Source organism: Chanodichthys erythropterus, chromosome 4, assembly GCF_024489055.1.
Source record: "Chanodichthys erythropterus isolate Z2021 chromosome 4, ASM2448905v1, whole genome shotgun sequence".
Classification (NCBI taxonomy): Eukaryota; Metazoa; Chordata; class Actinopteri; order Cypriniformes; family Xenocyprididae; genus Chanodichthys; species Chanodichthys erythropterus.
In genome coordinates this window covers 13494611-13512610 of record NC_090224.1, presented here as the reverse complement: position 1 = coordinate 13512610, position 18000 = coordinate 13494611, and the positions used below count along the sequence as shown (strand labels likewise).

The window sequence follows — 18000 nt, the reverse complement described above, 5'->3', positions numbered from 1 at the left end:
TCTCAGAGTTGTCAGCTTACTAGTGTCAAGTACAGTCTAAAAACCATCAAGGGTTGATAGACTGAGCATTAGCATATTTTGGAAATCAAGATATACAGAAATGAAAAATAAGCTCATCCTCATTCGTTCAAGACAAGAACTTTATTTGACAATGATATCAAATGTTCTTTCAGAGTTATATGTAATGGAAATATGATTGTGCAAATGATGATAAAACTACAAGTGCTGATGTAATAGCTGTCTTATGAATCAGAGGATTTTAACCATCTCTAAAATGGTCTATTTTTTTGTATTTAAAAGGATAGTTCACTCAAAAATGAAAGTCTGTCATCATTTATTCGCCCTCATGTTGTTCCAAACCCATGAGACTTTGGCTCATCTTTGAAACACAAATAAACCCCTTAAAGGGTTAGTTCACCCAAAAAAATTAAAATAATGTAATTTATTACTCACCCTCATGTCGTTCTACACCCATAAGACCTTCGACCTATCCAGACCTATCCAGAAAGGTACTAAAAACATATTTAAAACAGTTCATGACTACAGTGGTTCTACCTTAATATTATAAAGCAACGAGAATACTTTTTGTGCCGATTTCAAAACACTGCTTCGAATCTTTTTTTATTTTTTAATCAATGGTTCAGATCGCGTGTCAAACTGTCAAACTGCTGAAATCCTGTGACTTTGGCGCGCCGTATCACTGATTTGAAATAAAAGATTCGAAGCAGTATTCTGAAATCGCCCATCATGAGATATTGTTGAAAAGTCGTTATTTTGTTTTTTTGGTGCACAAAAAGTATTTTCGTTGCTTTATAATATTAAGGTAGAACCAACTGTTTTAAATTTGTTTTTAGAAGCTTTCTGGATCTTGAGATGTTCAGTGACATTGCTGGCAATAGAGGCTTCACTGAGCCATCAGATTTCATCAAAAACATCTTAATTGGTGTTCTGAAGATGAAAAAAGGTCTTACGGGTGTAGAACGACATGAGGGTGAGTAATTAATGACTTTATTTTCATTTTTGGGTGAACTAACCCTTTAACTTGGCACTGTTTTTATTTATTGCCTTTTTTGCATTGCATATTTCAGTAATCATCATAAATTTGGTATCATTCAAAAGCTTAAAAACTCAGCATTCATCCTGTGAAAACCATTTTGAAATTGGACATTGACTTACCATGGAAATGGTACTTTAAATCCCTTTAGCAGGCTCATTCCCCCAGTGGTCATGTTTCATATTACAAAATTTATTTGAACAATTTTATAGTCAAAAAACATATATTTGGAAAGGTCTGAATCTCAAGCTTCCATATTTGTCATCTGTTTTTGATAGAAGTGATATTTGGACAGAAATTTATTAATTGGTTACAGGAGAATGCATCAAAGAAATTTCAGTGGAACGTGGGTGACACCGGTGGTTTTTTATGGTACAATGCCTAAACAAAATTTCATGGGAACGTCAATTTTTGTGGTATCAACTTCAAATTTGGAACACAACTTGGTTAGACATATATGGCTTGGATTTTATATCAATTTTAGAGTAAAAATTATATTGTAAAATATATATTTTATATAAAATAAAAACTTTTTAGTACAGTAGATTTGATTTACAGTAAATTTTAACTTCTATAACTTTTTCATAGTTTTTTTTTTTTTTTAAGTGCTATCTGCTAAGTGCGTTCTATAAAACAAGACCAAACTTAGGTCTATATTCCAAAGCATTCTTGAATTACAATGATTTAAGTTTAGATAGTGTATTTTCACGTCCATGCTCAAAAAGGGACAGTTAGACAGTTAGATATATTTTATAAAACCTGAGAGGTTTCTGTCCCTCCACTGAAAGTCCAGGTAACAAAAATGAATCCATATGAATTGAGCAGTTTAATCGAAGTCTTGTGGAGAGATATGATCACTTTATATGATGAACAGATTTAATTTAGGCTTTTATGTATCTTTGCACTGAAACTACTTGATTAATGTGGATTCATTTTTACAATGTCTTTATGAGTTTCTTGGATCTTGGAAGTTATGGTTACCATGGACAATCAATGGACAGACAGAAAGTTTTACATTTTATTAAAAATATCTTGATTTGTTTCAAAGAGTAATCAAAGTCTTATGGGTTTGGAAAGACATGAGGTTGAATATATTTCATTAACAGTACATACATTTTCTTCTGTCCAAAAGACTAGACAAATTAATATAATAATACATTGATTGAAGTAGTTATTTTGATACATATTTTGCTCAAATGATGCCACTTTAATTGTACTTTCATGGCTTCCCCATAGTGATATTGACTTATAATGGATGTTTCAGTAATACCATTTTTAAAAGCAGAAACCAACAGGATTTCCTTCTCCCTTATTAAATGTAAAGGAGACCCTCATGTAAAGAGCCTGTGGAGTTAAACTGTCTGTTTGGTGGCTAAGTTCTCAAGTTCCTTCATTCATTAGTTCTTGCAAAGGCAATTATTCAGAGCACCATTATGTATCCATTACAGCAAGTTAATTTGAAAAGAATTTTAAACACAGCTTATATCAATAATTGAGACTAATAAAAAGGAAATGTCATAAGACTCCCAGATGAATTTTGCAGAGAATATGCGGGCACACGCTCCTCCTCAAGGTCTGCTGTCCTTCAGATTTTTGGCAGAGTTTCAAATTCTGCCACTTCATTCAGAATTAAGTAAAAAAAAGAGACAGACTCATGGAAGTGGAGGAGAATTAAAACCATCTTATTTGCGACGAGGGAAATTACATTTACAGAGCAGGGCAGAGATAAGTAAGAATGGTAATTACGGAAACACATAGGCATAGTTACAGAGAAAGGAGGAATGGAAGTGGAATGCCAAACGCTTCAGTGAATATCTGTCTTTAATAAGAAATTCATTTTGGGGGAAATAATTTGTCTGTGTCAGATATACTCTGCTCACAGTTGTAATGAATGATTACATTTAATCAATGATCCATGGCATATAAATTAAAATCATTACATACATATTTCACAATGATAGAGACACTATATCCTTAAAGAGTAACAATACATACAAGCGCTGATTAACGCACAGGCTTGCGTAGGCTGCAGCCTAGGGGCCCCACTTGTGCAGGGGCCTCGGATTGGCCAGACTATTTTTTTTTTTTATTATTATTTAAAATTTACTTCAGCGCAAACAAAAAAAGACCTTCCTTGGCCCACAAAAAAAATTAAATACAGGTGATTGGTTAGATGTGATATTTGGGTCAAATTTGTCCAATCAGCTGCTGATCAAATCATGTCAATAATTTTAATTTACGTCACTGCTATTGCTAGATGGCATTGAGGCAAATGTCCAAAATTAATTACGATAGTTGTTAAAAGAAGGTTAAAAAAACAACGTGAACAAGATATACTGAAAAAAATCCCAAATTGGCTTGATACTTCAAGGCATTGGATACAAGTCACGCAGTTCGTGAAGGAAATATCGTTAACGGAAGGAAATACAAACATTCGCCTATCATTCATCGACCTCAAATATGGCTTATCACTTGAAATATGTAAGTAGTAGCAACTTTACAAGTCCGTTAACGTTAGCCTAGTCCTAGGGTGCGTCTCAATCAGCTCCCTCCCAGCAAGCAATAGCTATCATTTCACCGCCTCGGTTAACTATAAACCTGATATATTCCGGCTATGAGTTACCCACTTTTAGCCAAAATAATCTTTACATAATCTGACATCATAATCTGACATCATCAAATACATAAAGAGCTATCTCCGATCAGCATGGGACAGATATGGGGGTATGGGATGCCAGAAGGGCCAGGCAGCCATTGATCTTTGTTCTCAATCAGAATAGGTGCAGTTTTGTTTTTATTTACATTTGTATTATTAATTTGAAGTTTGCTGAATAAAACTCCTGTCATGACAACTCTCGGAGTGTTTGAATTTTTGCTGCTGCTGCAGAGCAAGTACGGGATTTGCTACTGCCAATATATATAAGACATGTTGCCATGAGCAAGTAAGACATGCTGCTGCTGTACAGTATAGCGTACATGAATTACCCGTAGCAGATCTATACAGGTGGAGCTGGGGAAGGTGGAGGGTTTATGAAAGCGTGCTGCACTGCTAAGGCAAATGCTACTCATGTATTTGAAGACTGAGCATGCAAGCTCATTGGCTACTAATACAGCAGGAACCAATCATCTGTGTCCTATAGATATAATGATGTGATTACGAGCAGTTGAGTTAAGGACCTATTAGCCTGCGCATGTAGAATTTCATGACAGAACTTTGTATTTTTCTTTCATTGCATTGCTTTTGTGTCGTTATTTTGGTGGTCGAAAAAATATCAGTTTGATTTGAATCTTTGACCTGTTTTTTTTAAGTCAATTTGATATTTTTTTCAGCATCAATTGGACATCAGCGTGTGGATTATAACAAATTCTGCTGCTGTACAATATAGCATACATTAATTAACCGTAGCAGATCTATACAGGTGGAGCTGGGGAAGGTGGAGAGTTTCTGAAAGCGTGCTGCACTGCTAAGGCAAACTAATACAGCAGGAACCAATCATCTGTGTCCTATAGATAATGATGTGATTACGAGCAGCTCAGTTAAGGACCCATTTAGAGTTTCATGACAGAATTTTGTATTTTTCTTTCATTGCATTGCTTTTGTGTCTTTATTTTGGTGGTTGAAAGAATATTAGTTTGATTTGCATTTTTGACCTGTTTTTTGACATCAATTAGATTTTTTTTTTTCAACATCAATAGGACATCAGTGTGTGGACGTCAAATGGATGTCAAGTTTTTCACGTCAATTTGACGTTTTTTTTTTCCTTTCGACGTCAATTGAACCAGTGTGTGGATGTCAATTTGATGTCAAAAAATGACGTCAATTTGATGGGTTTTTTTCAACATCGCTTGCACATCAGTGTGTGGATGTCAAATTTATGTAAAATATTGATGTCAATTTGATGTAAAAAAACGACGTCGATTTGATGCCAAAATATTGATGTCAATTTGATGTCAAAATATATATATATAAAATATAAAAAAATACTGCTGCTATACAATATAGCATACATGAATTACCCGTAGCAGATCTATACAGGTGGAGGTGGGGAAGGTGGAGGGTTACTGAAAGCGTGCTGCACTGCAAAGGCTAACTAATACAGCAGGAACCAATCATCTGTGTCCTATAGATAATGATGTGATTATGAGCAGTTGAGTTAAGAACCTATTAGCCTGCCCATTTAGAGTTTCATGACAGAATTTTGTATTTTTCTTTCATTGCATTGCTTTTGTGTCGTTATTTTGGTGGTCGAAAGAATATCAGTTTGATTTGCATTTTTGACTGTTTTTAGACGTCAATTTGATATTTTTTTCAACATCAATTGGACATCAGTGTGTGGACATCAAATGGATGTCAAGTTTTTCACGTCAATTTGACAGGGTTTTTTTTCTTTCTACATCAATTGGACATCAGTGTGTGGACGTCAAATTGACGTCAAAAAAATTAAGTAAGTCAATTGGACATCAGTGTGTGGACGTCAATTTGATGTCACAACATATTTATATATAAAATATAAAAAATTCTGCTGCTGTACAATATAGCGTACATGAATTACCCATAGCAGATCTATACAGGTGGAGCTGGGGAAGGTGGAGGGTTTCTGAAAGCGTGCTGCACTGCTAAGGCAAATGCTACTCATGTATTTGAAGGAACAAATCATCTGTGTCCTACAGATATAATGATGTGATTACGAGCAGTTGATTTAAGGACCTAATAGCCTGCCCATTTAGAGTTTCATGACAGAAGTCTCACCACTTTTGACATGACAAGAGACCAACTGAACTGCGAGTTTATCCATTCAAACTTCATTAACCAACAGCAACATGTAAACATTCGCTAGCCGGAGTCTTTAACCATTGCACTCACGTGTTACGTCTTTTGCGACGTCTCGCACATGACACGCCATTTGAATTTGGAAAAGAAACACAAAACTGACTGGAGCCACTCTGGTGCAGAACAGTGACTGGATCTAACACCTTAAGATGACGCGCTGCTCATATCTCTGGCGCTGTAAGCTACCGAAAGCAAAAACACACAAAACACAACTTCATCAGAATGCATGGTTGCTTTTAAATGGCTGTTAATAGATATAGATGCTTTTCAGAACCAAATTTTATTTACCGCATCTAACAGCAGGTGCTAACTAGACCATAAACTGTCTAACTTTGACCTTTTTGTTCTTGATCATGTTCTAAAATGTTATTTCCAGTGTGAAATAATCACTCATGTCCTTCTTTTGGTATATTAATCATCCTACTAAAACAGTAATGACACTAAATCGGTGTGTAGAACATTCTGTTAACAGGCAAATGGCGGATGACACTGATCTGGATTGTGACATTGTTTAATATACTAAGTGAGATCCATTATATCAGTCTGTCAATGGAGGTTCTGCCCTGCTGCTCAGAGGTGAGTTTCACAACAGCATGTTTTTACAGCTTAATGCACCGCAGATGCTGTCATTGCACTGCATGAAAGAGCACTGGACACTTACATGGGACCTATCAACATATCCATTACCATGACACGGCTATGAGTCAGTCTGTGATAATGCCATTCTAGAGGCTAAAGAGGTAGTTTTCATTTAATAAGGCTTCATAGCCATTGCTGCTGTTGATGTCTTCCTCTGAGATGTAATTGTTTCTTTTTGCTTGCTCAGATAAGCACTCATGTTGGAGAGTAATTCTTTTTCCCATTTGCTTTTCCTAAAGGAAATAGGCCTACTAGTGCTTGTAAGGCAGAAAATGAATAGTGTTAGTTTTTTTTTTTTATAGTGAAATGATTAAAAAAGATGAAGAAAGTCAGCATAATGTGAGACCCAGAAAATCACAAATGGAATGAGATCTCTTTAATATGTCAATTTTCCCTACTGGTCAGAAATGAGATTAAATGGAGAGCTTGGATAGACTGGCTTAACCCCAATCATTTCACGTGTGTCTCCATCAAGGCCATTTCCACCTGGTATTAAGATGAATTTGGTTGATCGGATCACAAGTGGATGACGCTAAATACCGATGTAAATGGGGTATAAAACATTTTGAGCTTGTCCACTTTCAACCACTTCCAGAGGTAGCTGAAAATGCATTAGACCGGATTGAGTTCATAGTGGAAATGCTCATGTGGTTGAATGTGTTCAAACAGCTACTAAAGACCACCTCTGCCTGCTGACCTAATGTATAAACATTATGGAGTGCACTAGCCAGATGGGATTTGAACTTTGTCGGCTGAAGACCCAAGTTTGGTTTGAATACAAAAACGTACCAAGCAAAATGTTCTCTCGCCATTCCTGATTTCTAACACGCACTCACAGCATCCAGCGTGGTCTTGCAGCTGTCAGAGCAGAAACAAAAGCTGATGTTTTCCGTATGTTTTCCATCGTTTCCAGGTGCATTCATATGTAAATTGCGCAAGCTTATTTTGTCCATTAGATTGAAAGATCTGAAAGAAAAAAAAAAACATTGGGTAAATTTAGGGTGATTGGGACGCTTTTTGTGATTGAGATGAATTGTAAAAAGTATCACAATCAACCTCGCCCATAGACCCTCCCCTCGAAGAAATTAGGACAGAAGTGGTTGAAAGTGGACAAAAGAGACGGAGGCCAATGTGTTTCCCTCGTCCACTTGTGATCCGATTGACCAAAACATATCTTAATACCAGGTGGAAACAGGGCCCTGGAGTTGAAACCTCCCAATTTAATTTGTCACACACTGTGCTCAAAGTCTGTGATCAATCCAAAGTCTGAACATTTCTCATTAAAATTCTCTCAAGATGATCTTGTGACAATTGTTTCTAATTTTTTTTCTCTCCTAAAACATTTTAGGGGAAACATCTGAGACAGACAAGCAAAGTGCAAATGATTCAATGACTGATTATAAGGGTTTAATTCTTGAATGAATCGACGTTTTGGAACGAGCATGATCGAAAGGGTTATTTTTTTCACACAACAGTTCAATAAACAAGAAATTAAAATCTTTGTCTTATTTGCACAGATTGGGTGGAGCTGCATCCCCCAACCACACCTTAACCCTACCCATAACCCTATTTCTCCACCCATTAAATATGTTAAGCTCCACCCTTGGGCTCCAGAGAGGTGTAGCTGGAGGTCATTTGGCTCTGCAGTGAGCACCACTTGTCTTTGAATAATTCTGTTGAATGATTTAAAATTAAAGGTGCTGTTTTGTTTTATACATTTTTGCAGTATTACTTGAAACTGTTTTTTCTAACTGATAAAAGACTATTAGGTGCACTGAAAGGAATAATATTAATATACATCATCTGTGCACGAGGTAGGGCCTTGAAAACATCAGCCAATCGCGTAAACGATTGGCCCTCTGGCTTGTCAATCATTGCCATGACGTTCATTGTGAAAGACAAGAGCGGCTGCGCGCTCCAGTAACTTTCCACACTCCACAGGCGCCGCATGCAGTGTTTTTGTCAGGAGTAACAACTGCAGATTATGATTTAACTGCGGTGAGTCCGACATAATGAATCCACTAACACGACACAGCGAATGCCGGTGGTAAACAAACACTTGTGTTCCAATATTCGTGCACGAGTTTTGGGAGGCGTTCCCTCGAAAACAGCTGTGAAGGAGGGGGGTTGTTCTTACGCAACCAACAGTCTTTGGTTTCTCAGTCGACGAAAAGATCCTCTTTAGCACCTTTAAGGCCTGATATACTTCAAACGAAGTTCGAAATGTGTGAGCAGCGACAATCAAACATTTGACGCCATCCACACTGCTGAGATCGACGGTTAGATGAATATGTAAATCATGCTGTACACTTTCTTCTCAATAATAAAATAAACACAACAAAAATGAGAAAACTGCAAGCATTTTTATAGAAAGCATAAGCTGATCATAACAACATTGGTATGTTAGCGCGAGCTCTGCAAATTAGCACTCCAGTCACATCATGTTTATTTATATAGCACTGTATTCAATAGATTGCTTAAAATCAAGCAGCTTTACTGTATAAAACATGAAAAACAGTGTCAGTGTCTCATTTCATCAGAAGCACAACTTCATTTTGTACTATAGAGCGGCTATCCAGTGTGTTCATGTTTTCACGTGTGGAGCTCTTACCCATAGACTGTAAAAAAAGATGGACGACGCGACGTCGCTTCCTTCCATTGTAATGAACTGAAGCCAAAATGGCCGACCGAATGGGCGCTGACATGTTACGCAATACGTAAGTTTGGAGCCTGGGCATGCGCAGAAGGAACCGTCAGTGGAGCCGGAGGCGGAGTCGCGATATCAAACTTCCGCCCAGACGACTGCGTCATCATTCATGTATTTTAAATAGACTATAAAAATTATATACAATTTAAAATTCTACCTATAAAATAATAGGCTATTCTATTTCTAGAGCAATAATACTTTTAAAACAGCAAATTCAGTAGATAAAATCAATATAATATGCCACTAGAAACAACTCTAAATCGTCAGAAACGGTCCTGCCATTTTAAATCAAGTTCAACTAATGTTACAGGAGATCGATTGCTGTAATTAGAGTAAGCTATCATTAGTTTTGTCCTGCTAATTATTATTTTATACCCATAAAAATAATAAGTAACTGCCAGATAACGATCACCTGCTTTTTCCCGACATTGTTAACATTAGGTGTGTTATCTTAACTAATAACATTTATTAATTAGCTTATAACACCCATATTTAATGTTACAGAAAAAGGTTCAGTGATCCGTCAGATCCTGTAGGTCGGTTAGTACAGTTTACTGCTGAACAACTCATTTTGTTGGTGTTAAATAACAAAGAAATCGAAAATTAACAGTTAGTTAATACATCTTCAATCTCCCCTCGAAGCTCCGACAGTCCTCAGACAAGCTGAGCTGTCAATCAAGTTAGAATCATGACGACACGCCCCGTTTTTATAGCATCAAATTGCTAGCTAAAATCTAAATCATCACAAAAACGAACAATTGAATATATATCAGTGTGATAACAACTACCTTAAATGACCAAAACCATTTTTCATAAAGTTTTATTTGAAGCAGAATTTATTTTTAAGTTTTCACTGAAGTCTCATTCGACTGCATTGAGAGGGCGGGGTTTATGACCTGTACTGCATCCAGCCTCCAGGGGGCGATCAAAGAGCCCGTGGCTTCACTTTTCAGAACGTATGAGACACACCCGCTCTTACCTCAACAAACTCTACAGACGAAATGAGAAGGCGGAGCCTCGGCGCACACCTATAGGTTATCGTCACGGACCAATGGTAGTACGAAGGTGTTTTGCTGCTGGAGTGAAATTTCCTGAAAGTTCGCTTTGGAAAGCCGTTTCGAAAGGCTCCGGTATACTTCAAACGAAATCAAAGAGCGAACTGCTGTGACGTCATTTCGAACAAAACCAGGCCAAAAAGAAGTTCGTTTTGTGTTCTTTTTGGAAGTTCGAAACAGCTTTCCAAAGCGAACTTTTCCAGCACAAAAACACCTTCGTACTACATTGGTCCACTCCATGACGATAACGTAATAGGAGGTGTGCGCTGAGGATCCGCCTTCACTCGCGTGGGTCGCGTCTTTGAGTCATTTCGTGTGTTGAATTCATTGAGGTAAGATCTCCGCGGGTGAAAACATGAACACACTGGATAGCCGCTTTATGGTTCAAAATGAAGTTGTGCTTGTAAAAAAAAAAAAAAAAAAAGAGGCACTATTGTTTTTTCATGTTTGATACTGTAAAGCTTCTTGATTTAAAGTGCGGTATGACGTGACGTGACTGGAGTGCTACTTTGCAGAGCTCGTGCTAACATTCCCATGCTGTTATGATCAGACGTTTTTCTTATGCTTTCTTTAATAAATGCTTGCTGTTTTCTCATTTTTGTTGTGTTTAATTTGTTACTGAGAAGAAAGTGCACGGCACATATTTACATATTCATATAACCGTCGCTCTCAGCGGTGTGGGTGGCGTCAGATGTTCATTTACAGTATGTCGCTGGTCATGCATTTCGAACTTCGTTTTACCCCTAAACGAAAAATGAAAAAGAACTTTGTTTTGAAGTATACCGGGGCCTGAAGCCACACAAAACGAACTTCGTTTTGGCCTGATTTTGTTCGAAATGACGTCACATCAGTTTGTTCTTCGATTTAGACGATCTCTTGTCGCCACCTATTGGCAGAACTACTACAGGCTGTGATTGCCAATAGTAGTCATTGCAGCCTATTGCGCGATGGCGTAGGCCTACTGGATTAAATCCAACAAGTGCTGGACGCGCTGATTTTTTTCACCAAACCAGTTCAGCGCAAACTGAAAATAAACAGTTACTAATGTCAGTCACATTGCTGATTGTCTACACAATGCTACAACAAATACTAACCCCTAACCAGCCTAATTGCTTTTCAAAACCAGCCCATTCACCAAAAAAATAAAATAAAATAAAAAAAAATTTTTTTTTAAAAACCCGCGGCAACAGTGTAAAACAGTGGTCTCAAAAATAAAACATAACCCGCCCGCTAAAATTATTATTAGTATTATTCTCTAGTTGCTACCTGTCTGATATGAAAAGAAAAAGTCGCCGTTCTACGGGATCATTCACATATCGCGCGTCACATAAGCGGTCGCGCCGCATTCTCCTTCTTTCCAATGCTCTTTCGCTCCAGTGGCGTCTGTCGTTGCTATGCAACCATGAGCCGCGCTCTCAACTGCGTCGCTTCTATAACGAGTGCGCTTACCTAAATTACAGTAAAAGCACTCCACTTTAAGTTACACGCATCGATTTAAACCACCGAAACACATCCGTTGCAACCATTAAATGTTACCGATGCTCAAACGGCATCTTGGACAAATGTGGCCCAGCTGTGTGAGCACAAGCGCTGCAGGTGTCTGTCAAGAAACAGAAGTGAGTACAAATGTATTCAGGGATTGTATTTGTTCAGTACAGTGTTGTTCAGTGCAAAATTTTAATGTTATTTAAGCTAACATAAAGTAAGGGAAAATACTTCCACTAAATATTAAAAACTAATAATGTATGTAACAATGAGAGATTTTTATTTTTTGGCAAAATAAAGTTGATAGTTTTTTGTTTATTTCTGACCACTCCACGCCACAAGTGTTGCTGGTTTTGTTCCTAAATTACTAATTTTTTTATTCCATGCACCTTGTTGGATGTGAGAAGTTGCACCAGACTATTGCAATTAATAGTATTATATTAGTATTATATTAGTAAATTAGTAGTATTATATTAGTAATAGTATTATATAATTATATTACACTCTGTAACAATGAGAGAGACACTGCTGTTTACATTTAGTATGGTAAATAAAATATTTATAGTATAGGTATAAAAATATTTTAGTAGGCCTAATGAAATTTGAAGTAAATGAGAAATAATGCAAAGGAAAATAAAATTTTCTGAAATGTTGCGCTTTCTTGCACTTGAATGCTAATATGGCCCTCCTATGAACTCTCAATCACAGAAACGGCCCCCCGCCAATTTGAGTTTGAGACCCCTGGTGTAAAAGTAGCCCAAATTGTAGACTTGGCAACAATGAACACTAAACCTGGTATGGTCTGTCTGGAACACAATACAAACAGTGAAAAGTATGGAAGCTTGTTTCCTCCACTAAATAAAAAAAAAGTAAATATAAAATGGATAATTGCTGAGGCATAAACTCGCAAATCTGATAAAAAAAGTTGAGAGACTAACGTGAGATAAAAAGTCACAAACAAGCTTCATAGAAAAGTCATGATGCTGTTGAACTGCTATAAACGCACTTGCTATTCTGTATTACACATAGCCTATAAATAACATAACTGAAACTCCATGTCTAATAAAATGTTGATGACTAGCAAACTGGGAATGCAGTTTTGTCCAGCTCAGAACTTCTGACTTCTGTACATTACTGCATTCCTTTGTTCTAGGACTGGGTGCAAATTGCATTAAAGTCAACGCAGAGGGATGTTGACTTTTATAATTGCCTTCACTGTGGGAATGTTGGTTGTGCTCATACCTAACAGTTAGCTCTGAGCCCCCCTCTGCTACTGTGAATCCAAACACCTCCTCCAGCCTGCATCGCAAGGAGATTTTGTTGCCTACAAACAAGTCAGTGACATACAATGTCAGGAGAGCTGCTGGAGTGTGTCTCCTTGAGAGCGTGAGAAGAAATCCTCTCTGTTAGCTTATGCTACATGCATATGTGACACATCTTCCCATCAAATGCTGCTCCATCCTCCCCTGTGAATAAAACACAAGCTGAAATAAGAAATCTGTATTCCTCTCCCATTTTTCAAACAGCATTCTTTGATTCAGTAACATGACAGGCAAGATTCATTTTCATTACCAGAGTTCTCTGATATTAAAAATCTGATTATCTGGTTTTTGTTTACAAATATAAAACAATTTCAGCTCAAATCATGTTATTATGAGTATCAATGAGTATTCATGCCTTTTTTCCTGTAAAAATATTTTTACATATTTCATTGTATTTCAAATGAGGTTTCTTCCACTGGCAAACTGTTGTTATTAAAAACATAACCTCACAAAACTGTGCTTTCTTCTCAAGTATTTCACTAGTTTAAAATATATTTTGATATTTTTAGTAGGGGGGAAAAAATTATAACAAAAATTATTTTATGGCATAGTTTAGGAAAAACTAAACTTCATACGTTCTGCGAAAGAACATCGTTTTGGTTGTGCTTTGGCTCTGTGTTACTGCGGAATTACTGCACATAAAACATTCACTACTAAGAGATATAACCAGTTTAGATGGAAAGGATCTCATGCTGACTAGCTGAAGACATTACTGTAGCTTTACCCATTAATAGACACAGTATTTCCTTTGCTACAACAACCATAATGAAATGACCCTTTATATTAGATAATGCTGTACAGTGAACTCTGTTAGTGTCACAATCACCAGCTCTAATGCCCTTGATAGCCAGCAGAGGGCACTCCACCCCAGACTACTGTCATTCCCTCATGAACTACATTACCCAAAACTCACTGCCTAGTCTCATTATTCCTGATTGTTCTCAGCTGGTTCTCAATGTCAGTTCCTGCCTGCCTATATAAGCCTGGTTCATTCTGTCATTCATTGCGAAGTCTTGTATGTGTCAATGCTGCATTTCTGAGTGTTCTGTCTTTGGTTTTCTCATATTCATAGTTTTGACCCAATGCTTGTTTTCTCGATTTACCTGAGATTCCTGCCTGGTGTTCAGTGCTGCCAATTTAGCGATTGTGCCGTTAGATTTAGCAGATTTCCTGCCCCTTTTGAGACTTTTTTCAAAAGCCTAGTGACAAATCTAGCAACTTCTTGGACAAACCTTATCTAGATTCCGTGACTTGCCAACTGATCTATATTTATTTTAATATAGTTCAGTGGACTTGCCAGAATGATGTCATCTAGCGACATGTAGCGACCAGTTTTAGCTACTTTCAACTGAAAGCAATTGGCAACACAGCTGGTGTTTGTTTATTATCCTAACAAACTGCATTTGGATCTTCAACCTTCACATATCTGAGCAGTTGCATGACAGTTAAGTTGTTTTTTTACGTGTACAATAATGTACATGCACAGTCGAACGCACAGCCTTGTGAAGTATACTTCATTTAGCTTGTATGCATACACAGGCATTCGACACATGTTCAGTTTTGAGCAATCGCTCTCCACGAGTTACAACCCCTGTAAATATCTTTGCTGGAGTTGTATAACCTCTACTATAACCTCTTCAAACAATCTATCGTTGATGTAGGCCTCCATCATCGCTGTAGCTTGCATGCGTTCCGGTCTGTTTTGTTCTGCGAAGAGAGCTACACATGGCAATTTACCTGTTCAATAAAATACCGTACTTACCTGTTGAGGCATTGCATGTTGCTTTTACAACATATCAAATCCCTCAGTTCTCGCCATCTCTGAAAAGCCAATCTAATGTTGATTCTTGTTTTATTACAAGATTTGTCGCAGTCTCTTTTTGCCAGCAAACTCTCCACTGTTTTGCAGTTTTTTAAATGGTTGATTCCCTGGAGGTTTTAGACTTAGCATGCTCTATGTCAACCTTTCTCACTTCTTGTGACAACTAACCTATCCCACTCCTACACCATCAAAGTAACCAGAGCAACTTTTCTCTATTTAAGAGTTTGATGATACACGTACATGTGAGTGATGTATGTAAACAATTTCCAGCGAAATCCATACCATCAGGTCTAAAATATAAACACTTTTAATACGCTTACCATAGTAAATCAAGGTAAAACAAAAACACATTTTAGAAGAAGGACTGATGATGTATTGCCTCATTATTTAAATTTTGTTCATTTTGAACAAAAAAAGTTACATTGTGTACCTTTAAATCGGCATCTGCCATCAACTTTAACAACACAGACTGCGATTTAAAAATGACATAGGACAGAAATCTTAGAATATAGCAAGCCTCATTATCAACCATTAAATACAACGTGCAAATTATATGCAGGATATATGGACATTACTGTCTCTGCAACACAGTCCAAGGATCAGTGCTTTTGACAGCACCTGGAGAGATAGGAGAGCGAGGCAGGAGACATGGACAAATCTGACTTAATTTGACTGCATGAGTCAGCAGCTCGTTTACAGGAGCCCTCAAGCCAAAAATAAAAAACAGAGCAAGATTCTGTTGCGACTTTGTCAAAAGAGACCTATGCTGTGGAAAACAGGAAGTGAGCAGTTTGAGCAGTATCACTCATTCATTCCAGTCCATCTGTGCACATAACCGCAAAACCTACAAGGCTAGAAACATTGGTCAAAGTATTTGCCTCACCAGCTCTGTAACATGCTGACAGTTGGGGCAAAATGCAATTCAAGGTTAAAGAGACATTTATCAAAACACCCAAGCAAGAGAACCAAACCCAATTCTATCCATTGTCTCCTCTCAAAGAACAAGGACGTTACAATCATTAATTGAGATGCAGGGGCTGAGAGAAATAATTAAGCCTGGAGCCAATGTCAGAATCATTTCTATCTGGTGATTAAAAGATTCTCTAATAAAAGCCAAAGAGGCTAAGGATTATCAAATAGACAGCCCGCGGTAAAGACTATCACCCACCACTCTTTACAAATCCTTAACATGACCTGCAAACACTTTAGACTCATTTGGGCTTTTACTAAGTGCCATTTCAAATAGCAAAATAATGATTCTGATGCCCAAATTTGATAATATCAATGTGTAAAAGCGCACTACATAGGTCATACATTAAAGACCCCATGATATTGTTTGATGAATGGGTGGGTGGCCGTGTTTTGCAGTTGCATGACAAATATTTTCAAAAATTAGAAATGTGCAGACACTGTTATGGAGTGAGTTGCATTGGAGATGCTAATCACTTCACAATTCTCCATTTGCATGATTTGGAGTGATTAGAGTGCAATTGACTGGAATTATGGTGGACAAATGTGATATAAATGCTAATAGGAGCCATGAAATCCCAATACTAAACAGATTGTTTCAAGAAATTGGTCCTCAGACATTACTTACACAAGTCAATAACTGAGGGCCACCCAGATTTGCATGTTAACCCTATAAAGCCTGCTGTTTAATATTTCATAGACAAACTTCTAAGGGCTCTAAATTATTAACATGATCAAAACTTTGCTGAAAAAAACTGTTATACACAATCTACTACATGCCATCTGTCGTCTGATGGATAGTTCAGACTTTTTTGTAAGTAAAAGGCCTCTTAGTTAGTATAATTCCAAAAAATGGCCCCTTTTGTGGTACAGATGCCTTAAGTAAACGCAAGAATAACTCTTATATTGTTATTAATATTTCAAGATGAACACTTTCTTAAAGATAGACCGTGTTTTATTCACAATAAAATACAGTTATGACCGCTTCACCCAACGGTTATTTGTATCACTACACAACACCCATAGCAACCACTCTTAGCAACGTAAACTGTTTGTTCTCAATTTATATTGTTCATTGAACCTTACTGTATTATGTAGAAGAGTATTGTGAGAAAGAGATCGAGTGAGCGAGTTTGTTACCTGCATTTAGATTTAGCATTTTCCTTTAGGTCAGTCCTATGTTCATAATAAAAAAATCTGTTTAAATGTCCGATGCATTATCTTGTCCTTTTAACAGTTAAGGGGTTTTCCCATGACTGACAGTCGCTAGTCAAAGCATTTGTCAGTTGAGTCTTGTTCTGTGTTCACAACAATTCAGTCTTTTCAATGTAAAAGTCTTCTCTACTGACTGACACACTCATAAAGAGTCTTTGCCTCCATCTAATGGCACGAAAATGTAACTTTTGTTGCTGTTCCCGATAAGGGACTATTTTTTCCAGCAGAAGGAAGTTTAGTGAAACTTTATTTCATGAAAGTTGTATTGATTCATATTTTTGGCTTTAATATTTGTATTGTGTCATAACCGTTTTATAAAAGCAATAAGGTACTCGGGGTTAGTGCTGTATTGTGAATCGTCACCGCTGAAGGGCGTTGTTAGGCACGACGCAAAACGGAGCCTCTCGTACCTTATTGCTTACTTATGAATGCTATACTGTTATAAAGATCTCATTTATTTACATTACAAGCTATCAGAATATCATCTTACTTTTGGCTGTATAAATATCAGCATCTGCACCAAATTTGTCCTATGAATAAAACTGAGGTATTTTTTTTCCATCCTTGAGTATAAGCTCCATATGAGCCATAAATGCCTCATGTTTCAAATATCGTACTCAACAAAAAACACATACGCAAACTTCCTCCTTTTTTTAGATTTTCTTCTATAGTTTGTCTAAAGTTTCAGTTCAAAACAATTCATGTCAGGCTTCAACAGATTAAAAACCTACCAACAGCAACTGACCTCTGGTGTTTTTTGGTTTGGTACCACTAAAACAGAATGAGAATTGGATTAGTACATCTATAACTCATCTATACATTTATAGGTCTGATTTGAAAGCCTTCAAAGGATACTACAAAATTAGCTCCTCAGCTGTCTTCCTGAAAAGCCTGAATAGAA

At 37.1% G+C, this 18000-nt stretch overlaps 1 long non-coding RNA gene across 1 annotated transcript; it reads right to left on the bottom strand.

The window, feature by feature from the left end:
* Window positions 1-7351: 7351 nt before the first annotated feature.
* On the bottom strand, window positions 7352-17931 carry LOC137019106 (uncharacterized). The gene is made up of 3 exons (XR_010894964.1): window positions 17831-17931; window positions 13014-13237; window positions 7352-7490 (listed from the first exon to the last, which is right to left on the bottom strand). It is a non-coding gene; the product is annotated as an uncharacterized lncRNA (long non-coding RNA).
* Between the last annotated feature and the right edge of the window lie 69 nt (window positions 17932-18000).